The sequence below is a fragment of the Oncorhynchus clarkii genome, chromosome 10, assembly GCF_045791955.1.
Source record: "Oncorhynchus clarkii lewisi isolate Uvic-CL-2024 chromosome 10, UVic_Ocla_1.0, whole genome shotgun sequence".
NCBI classification, from domain to species: domain Eukaryota; kingdom Metazoa; phylum Chordata; class Actinopteri; order Salmoniformes; family Salmonidae; genus Oncorhynchus; species Oncorhynchus clarkii.
Genome location: NC_092156.1, coordinates 74,065,201 through 74,074,607, shown reverse-complemented (window position 1 = coordinate 74,074,607; position 9,407 = coordinate 74,065,201).

Below are 9,407 nucleotides of genomic sequence, written 5' to 3'. Positions count from 1 at the left end.
AGTAGAACACAATGACTGTAATATGTGGTAGTTTACTGTGATGTCATACTGACCTTAGTAGAACACAATGACTGTAATATGTGGTAGTTTACTGTGATGTCATACTGACCTTAGTAGAACACAATGACTGTAATATGTGGTAGTTTACTGTGATGTGTTACTGACCTTAGTAGAACACAATGACTGTAATATGTGGTAGTTTACTGTGATGTCATACTGACCTTAGTAGAACACAATGACTGTAATATGTGGTAGTTTATTGTGATGTCATACTGACCTTAGTAGAACACAATGACTGTAATATGTGGTAGTTTACTGTGATGTCATACTGACCTTAGTAGAACACAATGACTGTAATATGTGGTAGTTTACTGTGATGTCATACTGACCTTAGTAGAACACAATGACTGTAATATGTGGTAGTTTACTGTGATGTGTTACTGACCTTAGTAGAACACAATGACTGTAATATGTGGTAGTTTACTGTGATGTGTTACTGACCTTAGTAGAACACAATGACTGTAATATGTGGTAGTTTACTGTGATGTCATACTGACCTTAGTAGAACACAATGACTGTAATATGTGGTAGTTTACTGCGATGTCATACTGACCTTAGTAGAACACAATGACTGTAATATGTGGTAGTTTACTGCGATGTCATACTGACCTTAGTAGAACACAATGACTGTAATATGTGGTAGTTTACTGTGATGTCATACTGACCTTAGTAGAACACAATGACTGTAATATGTGGTAGTTTACTGTGATGTCATACTGACCTTAGTAGAACACAATGACTGTAATATGTGGTAGTTTACTGTGATGTCATACTGACCTTAGTAGATGTAAAAGCTTTAAAAAAATGGTTAAAATCTAAGTCATGTGACCTGATGAACCAAAACAAAGGCCTCTAGTCATGAGGAATTAAAAGTCATATTCTTCAAAAATCAACGTCTGCATAAATGGCTTTATATCATTAATTTAACAGTCATAAAATGGACGTACCAATCCCAGACTGAACCTTTAAGTGAATGTTATTGATTATTGTTCTAGTTAGAAAGGTAAACCTGAATCAGTTAAAGATGGTTGTTTATATTTGATGGTTCCCTTGTTGTTCTTCATACTTTAATAAATGGTCCAATCACATCTGAACTGTGGAAACTCTTGTTGATCGTTCTCTGACTTTTGTAAATAAAATGTTGTCTAGTTAAATGTATCACTACCACCTTGTCCTTGATGGATAGAGTGCTGCTCCTGGTGCTGTTACAGACAGGAAGTAGCTCTTAATACTTACTATCTGTAGTGATGAACTCTGCTTCCTGAATATACAACTATGTCCAGGCTGAACACCTGTATGTCCATCATTCTGTAAACAAATGCAGCTCCTCATTGGAGTAAGGTGAAGTTGCACCTAGATGATGATCTTGCATCAGTTTTGCCTTGTCCACATCAATGGTTGAGGTCAGGATTGGTGGAGGGACCAGCTGATCCTAGATCTGTACCTAGGGGAAACTTCAACCTCATTACACAGATCATTGACATGCAAAAGTAGAGGAATGACTGTGCAGTGTGCACATAACCCCATTCCCTTTGTCCTCAGTTGACCTATTAGAAATGAACCTCTGCTGTATAGGCCTGTATATGAAGGAAGGAGTCAGAGACAGGCTTCTGTACTGTATAGGCCTGTAGATGAAGGAAGGAGTCAGAGACAGGCTTCTAAACTATATAGGCCTGTATGTGAAGGAAAGAGTCAGAGACAGGCTTCTATACTGTATAGGCCTGTATATGAAGGAAAGAGTCAGAGACAGGCTTCTAAACTATATAGGCCTGTATGTGAAGGAAAGAGTCAGAGACAGGCTTCTATACTGTGTAGGCCTGTATATGAAGAATGAGTCAGACAGGCTTCTATACTGTATAGGTCTGTATATGAAGAATGAGTCAGACAGGCTTCTATACTGTATAGGCTGGAATAAAAATAGATAAATAAAACACCACTGGGTAAGTCTGAATAAACTGAGCAGCTGTTCAATCCAAAGCCCACTGCTGGTTTTACTCTGAACCTAGGCAGTGTTTGTCTGTCTTTCGGATGGGATGTTTAACAGTTACCCTGACTCTCTGTGGTCACTAAAGATCCCTTGGCACAAGAGTAGTGGCGTTAACCCCGGTGCCCTGGCTAAATTCCAAATATGGCCCTCAAACCATCACCCCGGTGTCCTGGCTAAATCCCCAATATGGCCCTCAAACCATTACCCTGGTGCCCTGGCTAAATTCCCAATATGGCCCTCAAACCATCACCCCGGTGTCCTGGCTAAATTCCCAATATGGCCCTCAAACCATCACCCCGGTGCCCTGGCTAAATTCCCAATATGGCCCTCAAACCATCACCCCGGTGTCCTGGCTAAATTCCCAATATGGCCCTCAAACTATCACCCCGGTGTCCTGGCTAAATTCCCAATATGGCCCTCAAACCATCACCCCGGTGCCCTGGCTAAATTCCCAATATGGCCCTCAAACCATCACCCCGGTGTCCTAGCTAAATCCCCAATATCGCCCTCAAACCATCACCCCGGTGCCCTGGCTAAATTCCCAACATGGCCCTCAAACCATCACCCCGAGGCCCTGGCTAAATTCCCAATATGGCCCTCAAACCATCACCCCGGTGCCCTGGCTAAATTCCCAATATGGCCCTCAAACCATCACCCCGGTGTCCTGGCTAAATCCCCAATATGGCCCTCAAACCATCACCCCGGTGTCCTGGCTAATTTCCCAATATGGCCCTCAAACCATCACCCCAGTGCCCTGGCTAAATCCCCAATATGGCCCTCAAAGCATCACCCCGGTGCCCTGGCTAAATCCCCAATATGGCCCTCAAAGCATCACCCCGGTGCCCTGGCTAAATCCCCAATATGGCCTTCAAACCATCACCCCGGTGTCCTCAGCTTCCAATTGGCTTATTTATCCTCCCTCCTCTCCTCTGTAGCTCCTCACCAGGTTGTTGCTGTAAATGAGAACGTGTTCTCAGTCAACTCATCTGATTGTATAAGAGTTAAATAAATAAATTAAAAACAGAAGGAGTAAAAATACATCCGTTTCCTGAGTCTGAGTCGGCCCCTTGGATCACACTGGTCCAATAGATTTGTTCCGTGACATGCATACATGTCTCCATTAAGTAGCGAACGCCTGTGTAAAGGCAGGGCCGAGCTTTAGGGGAGATTCAAACCAGACAAAATTATGGTTAGCAACGCAGCTAACTCAATGCTATCCAATGAGATAATGAGTTGGGGGAGGACCTAGATGTGTGTTGAGTTGTCCATCACAAAAGGTGGGGACGAAACACACCTGTGTGAAGGCTGGGTCAGAGCCAGCGCTTTAGACCCACTGAAGAGACCAGGGTTGTCTGAGGAACACAACAGGTAGTCTTCACTGACCACTGAAGAGACCAGAGTTGTCTGAGGAACAAGACAGTTAGTCTACACTGACCACTGAAGAGACCAGGGTTGTCTGAGGAACAAGACAGGTAGTCTACAATGAAGAGACCATTTTAATACATTTTCTTCTTTGGAAAAAAGTTTGGCGTTGTGTTGACTGCATTTTTTTTTTTTTTCTTAGCCAAACGTGATGAACAAAACGGAGCTATTTCTCTTACACAAATAATCTTTTTGGAAAAAATGAACATTTGCTATCTAACTGAGAGTCTCGTCATTGAAAACATTCAAAGTTCTTCAAAGGTAAATTGTTTTATTTGAATGCTTTTCTTGTTTTTGTGAAAATGTTGCCTGCTGAATGCTAAGCTTAATGCTATGCTAGTCTATCAAGACTCTTACACAAATGCTTGTGTAGCTTTGGTTAAAGCATATTTTGAAAATCTGAGATGACAGTGTTGTTAACAAAAGGCTAAGCTTGTGTTTCAATATATTTATTTCATTTCATTTGCGATTTTCATGAATAGGAAACGTTCCATTATGGTAATGAGCTTGAGGCTATGATTACTCTCCCGGATACGGGATTGCTCGACGCTAGAGGTTAAATCAGTCAGTTCTTAATGTAAAGACTTTAAAATCAGGATTCTGTAAGAGCCTACCCCAATGAGGATATGTGTTTACTTTCAGCTTTCTGTGCAAACCGAGGGTGCCTTAAATTGGGTACGTAGGGGCTGTTTCGAAGGGTTAAAAAATTAACATATTTCCAAAACTTCATATGTGTGAACCCTCATGAACTGTAAATCAGTTATGTCTCCCATCAGATTTCCAAGAAAACTGACACACACACACACAGCAAGGATGAAGTGACACAGTGTGGGGCTTACAGACACACAGAGCTTTGTTTGAACTATCAAAGAACCGTCATACCAAGAGCTCTGAAACCCTAGAAACCTGTTCTAGAGCTCAAGTCAATAGTGTGTGGTGAGTTATGTGGCTCTAGAAGGTTCTCAGACCGAGAAACAGCCTCGTACATTTGCAATAACTTCAATTCATTTTGACCATCACGAAAATGACGACATTTAGAAAAATCCCAGAGTCGCAAGACTAGGTGCATTGAAACCACCTTGACCCGTAGAGATGGAGCCTAACGTTTCTGTCCGATAGCTTATGTAAGAACCTTGTAGCAACTCACTGAAAATGTGGATTTTCAGCACCAATTAAGGTCGCTGATCGAGCTCCAAATGACCTATTGAGCCGAAACTTGGTATTCGGGGTCGCCTCATTTAGGCCTACACGTAATGTCAGAGCTGGACCCGCAGCTAGAACGTAACTACATGTTTTATGTTTTTATTATGGTTTAAACTGAAGGCGCTGTGAATTTTGGGCCTGCCCTGAAATATGTGATAGTTGGCTTCTAAACAAGTTGGAAAAAGTGGGTGTGGTGTCAGTTTGTATCAGTTTGGTGTCAGAATGATATCTAGTTGACTGACGGACAGTGACTTGCTGGCTGAATTTTGTCCATTTTCAATATGTTTAAACAGTGATAGACCATCACCAAATTGACATTCTGAAATCAACACCAATGAGTGATGGAGAGGAACCAGAATCACTGCCTGGCCATCCCGAGTTCATCTGGCCAGTGAATTTTGCATTTCTGCAGGATTTTTGAGCATGTCAAATTCGTGATGGTACATGCCCATTGAAACATATTGCTAATGGACAGCCTGGTTATTGGAATGGGTTACCAGTAACACATTTTTAAGTGTTTTTAATGCCTTTAGGAGGGAGCAAGTGTCTACGGTTGGGATGGGAACACCTCCCACCCGTGTCCATCCAATAGGGGGCACCCATGGTCATTTTGGACGTTGTTCAAAAAATCATTAAAAAACGAGAGTCCCACGTCTCTAATGTCAACATCGAGCGACGGAGAGGAACCATTGCCAGACAATTCTGCATTTCTGAAGTATTTTTGAGCATGTCAAATTAGTGATGGTAAATGCCTATTGAAACATATTGCAAATGGACAGTACATTTGCAAAAAGAATCAACATTGAAAAAACATCACCAAATGGACATGATGAAATCAAAACAACGAGCGATGGAGAGGAACCACTATCACTGCCCGGCCATCCCAATGGTCATCGTGCCAGTCAATTTTGCATTTCTGCAGTATTTTTGAGCATGTCAAATTTGTGATGGTAAATACCCATTGAAACATATTGCAAATGGACAGCCGTGCGCCTGGTAATTGGAATGGGTTACCAGGAGCACGTTTTTTTTAAATGCACACGGGGTCTACCTTTGGGTAGGGAGCACCCTCCATCCGTGCCCCTGGTCATTTTGGTCACAATTCAAAAAATTGTTAAAAAACAACAGAGTACCACTTCTCCCTCATCATACATGACAAATAGAACATATAGGTTGAGTCATGGCTTAGCATAGTGCTATATATCATTTGGGCAGTATAAATGCCATTTGGAAATGGTTCAATGACTTTTGGGTTTGGAAACCAACTTCCTATGATCGTACATGGCAAATGGACATATCATCCTGATTTGGCACTTCTTATGGCATTTGGCAATGGTCCACTGACTTTTGACTTCAACTTTTGACTTCCTATGAAATCATATCGCAAATGGACAAAACATATGCCTTATGGACAATTAAAAATATATGGCAATGAAATATGACATAAGTATGTTCATACAGTTCCTATACATGTATAATTGACCAAAAAAATTCAAAGAATATCAAAACACGGTCCAGAAAGCACTTTTTAAGGGGGTGATAGGTTTTTTTTTTTTTAAATATCATTTTCAAAATTTGACCCTTGACTTGATGTTTGATGTTTGACTATGTTGCCATCTAGCCTGTCTGAAATTTGAGAAATAGAGACCATATTTTTTGAATAATCTACAACTGTTAAATGTTAAAAAGACTTTAAATTAATTGTAATTTTGGTTTCCGACTGTTTTTCCTGACTGTTTTCCTCTCTCCAGCTGTGACATTTGAGAAATAGAACCAAGAACGTTAAACAATATAATCTACAGTTGTTAATTTTTAAATTAAATTAAGCAAAATTAGTTGTAATATACATAAAAAAAAATCTGACTGTTTTGCCATATCCTAGACGTTGTAACACTTTTGCTCAACTGAAGTAGAGTATATTGTGAATAATTGCAGGCCACACTACTTGCCTAGAGAGTTCTCAGCTATACTTTTCATGGCTGTTTATTTACCACCACAAACCGATGCTAGCAATGAGACTGCACTCAGTCAGCTGTATAAGGAAATTAGCAAACAGGAAACCACTTACCCAGGGGCGGCACTCCTGGTGGCCGGAGACTTTAATGCAGGGAAACTTAAATCAGTTTTAGCAATCTCTATCAACATATTAAATGTGCAAAAAATTCTAGATAACCTGTACTCCACACAAAGATACGCATACAAATCTCTCCCTCGCCCTCCATTTGATAAATCCGACCACAACTCTATCCTCCTGATTCCAGCTTACAAGAAAAATGTAAAGCAGGAAGCACCAATGACTCGGTCTATAAAAAAGTGATCAGATGAAGCAGATGCTAAACTACAGGACTGTTTTGCTATCACAGACTGGAACATGTTCCGGGATTCTTCTGATGACATTGAGGATTACACCACATCAGTCACTGGCTTTATCAATAAGTTCATCTAGGACGTTGTCCCCACAGTGACTGTACGTACATACCCCAACCAGAAGCCATGGATTACAGGCAACATTCGCACTGCGCTAAAGGATAGAGCTGCCACTTTTGAGGTGCTGGACTCTAATCCAGAAGCTTACAAGAAATCCCGCTATGCCCTGCGACGAACCATCAAAACGGCAACGTGTCAATACAGGGCTAAGATTGAATCATACTGCACTGGCTCCGACGCTCGTCGGATGTAGCAGGGCTTGCAAACTATTACAGACTACAAGGGAAGCACAGCCGCGAGCTGCCCAGTGACAGGAGCCTACCAGACGAGCTAAATCACTTCTATGCTCGCTTCGAGGCAAGCAACACTGATGTCAAACGATGTATAGAATCAATCTTTAGGATGTTTTTAACATAAATCTTCAATAATGTTCCAACCCGAGTATTCCTTGGAATGGGAGCTACCTGTCACGTGAACGAGCGTCTCGAGTGTGTGGCAATCAGCCAGACCACTGACTCAAAGAGCCCTTATGAGCCCCTCCTTTACAGTTGAAGCCACAAACAAGTTTCTAAAGACGGTTGACATCTAGTGGAAGCCTTAAGAAGTGCAACATGACCAATATCCCACTGTATCTGTAATAGGGAATGAGTTGAAAATCGACCAACCTCAGATTTCCCACTTCCGGGTTGGATTTTTTCTCAGGTTTTTGCCTGCCATATGAGTTCTGTTATACTCAAGAACATAATTCAAACAGTTTTAGAAACTTCAGAGTGTTTTCTATCACAATATGCTAATAATATGCATATATTAGCAACTGGGACTGAGTAGCAGGCAGTTTACTCTGGGCACCTCTGGGCACCTTATTCATCTAAGCTACTCAATATTGCCCTCAACCATAAGTCAAGTCAACCAGCGTGTTATTCTCGTACTCCTTTTGCTATTCTCTTACTGATAGACCTGCCGGTTTTGACCCCTGCCTGACTCTGGACTACTTTCCCACCTGCCTGTTCATCCTGTCTGCCCTTCGGTACCTTTTGGACTCTGAACTGGTTTTGACTGTTTTGCCTGTCTACGACCATTATCTTGCCTTCCCCTATTGGATTAATAAATATTGTAAGACTCCAAATATCTGCCTCCTGTGTCTGCATCTGTCTCGCCTTGTGTCATGATAGAGGCCCATCATCAGCCACCATCACTCCTGTGTTCCAATGGCACGTTGTGTTAGCTAATCCAACTTTATAATTTTAAGTCAAAATGATCATTAGAAAACCCTTTTGCAATTATGTTAGCACAGCTGAAAACTGTTGTTTAAATAAGCAATAAAACTGGCCTTCTTTATACTTGTTGAGTTTCTGGAGCATCAGCATTTTTGGGTTCAATTACAGGCTCAAAATAGTCAGAAACTCGTCAATAGTCTTCTGAAACTCGTCAGTCTATTCTTGTTCTGAGAAATGAAGGCTATTCCATGCGAGAAAATGTCAAGAAACTTAAGATCTCGTACAACGCAGTGTACTACTCCCTTCACAGAACTGTGCAAACTTGCTCTAACCAGAATAGACAGAGGAGTTGGAGGCCCAGGTGCACAACTGAGCAAGAGGACAAGTACATTAGAGTGTCTAGTTTGAGAAACAGATGCCTCACAAGTCCTCAATTAGCAGCTTTATTAAATAGTACACGCAAAACACCAGTCTTAACGTCAACAGTGAAGAGGCGACTACGGGATGCTGGCCTTCTAGGCAGAGTTGCAAAGAAAAAGCTATATCTCAGACTGGCCAAAAAAAAGAAGGGAATAAGATGGGCAAAATAACACACACACTGGAAAGAGGAACTCTGCCTTGATGGCCAGTATCCCGGAGTTGCCTCTTCACTGTTGTCTTCCGACAGGTGTTTTGCGGGTGGAAGCACCTTTGACAGCACCGTTGGCAGCCATTACAGCTTTGAATAATTTTTTATAAGATTCTACCAACTTTGCACCACTCTTAGGACAACATCTATCCATTGTGTTAGCTATGCATGGGTTCCGAAACAGAGATCAATATGTTTTGATGGCTTTCTTTCACTGAACTCATTCTCCATTGGCTACATTTGAATGTTGTGCTGATTTCTAATTTAAAGGTACACAGGATTTAAAGGGATTGCTTTAGAAAAACAAATTGAAGAAAAACTCCCTGATCAAATTGCTATTCCACCCAGTGGGTGAGTTTTCTAACAAGTAACAAGTACTGAGAAGGTCTATAATCAAAAGGTGTAAAAAAGACATTTCCTGAGTCTGATCGGCCCCTTGGATCAAACTGACCTAATAGGTTTC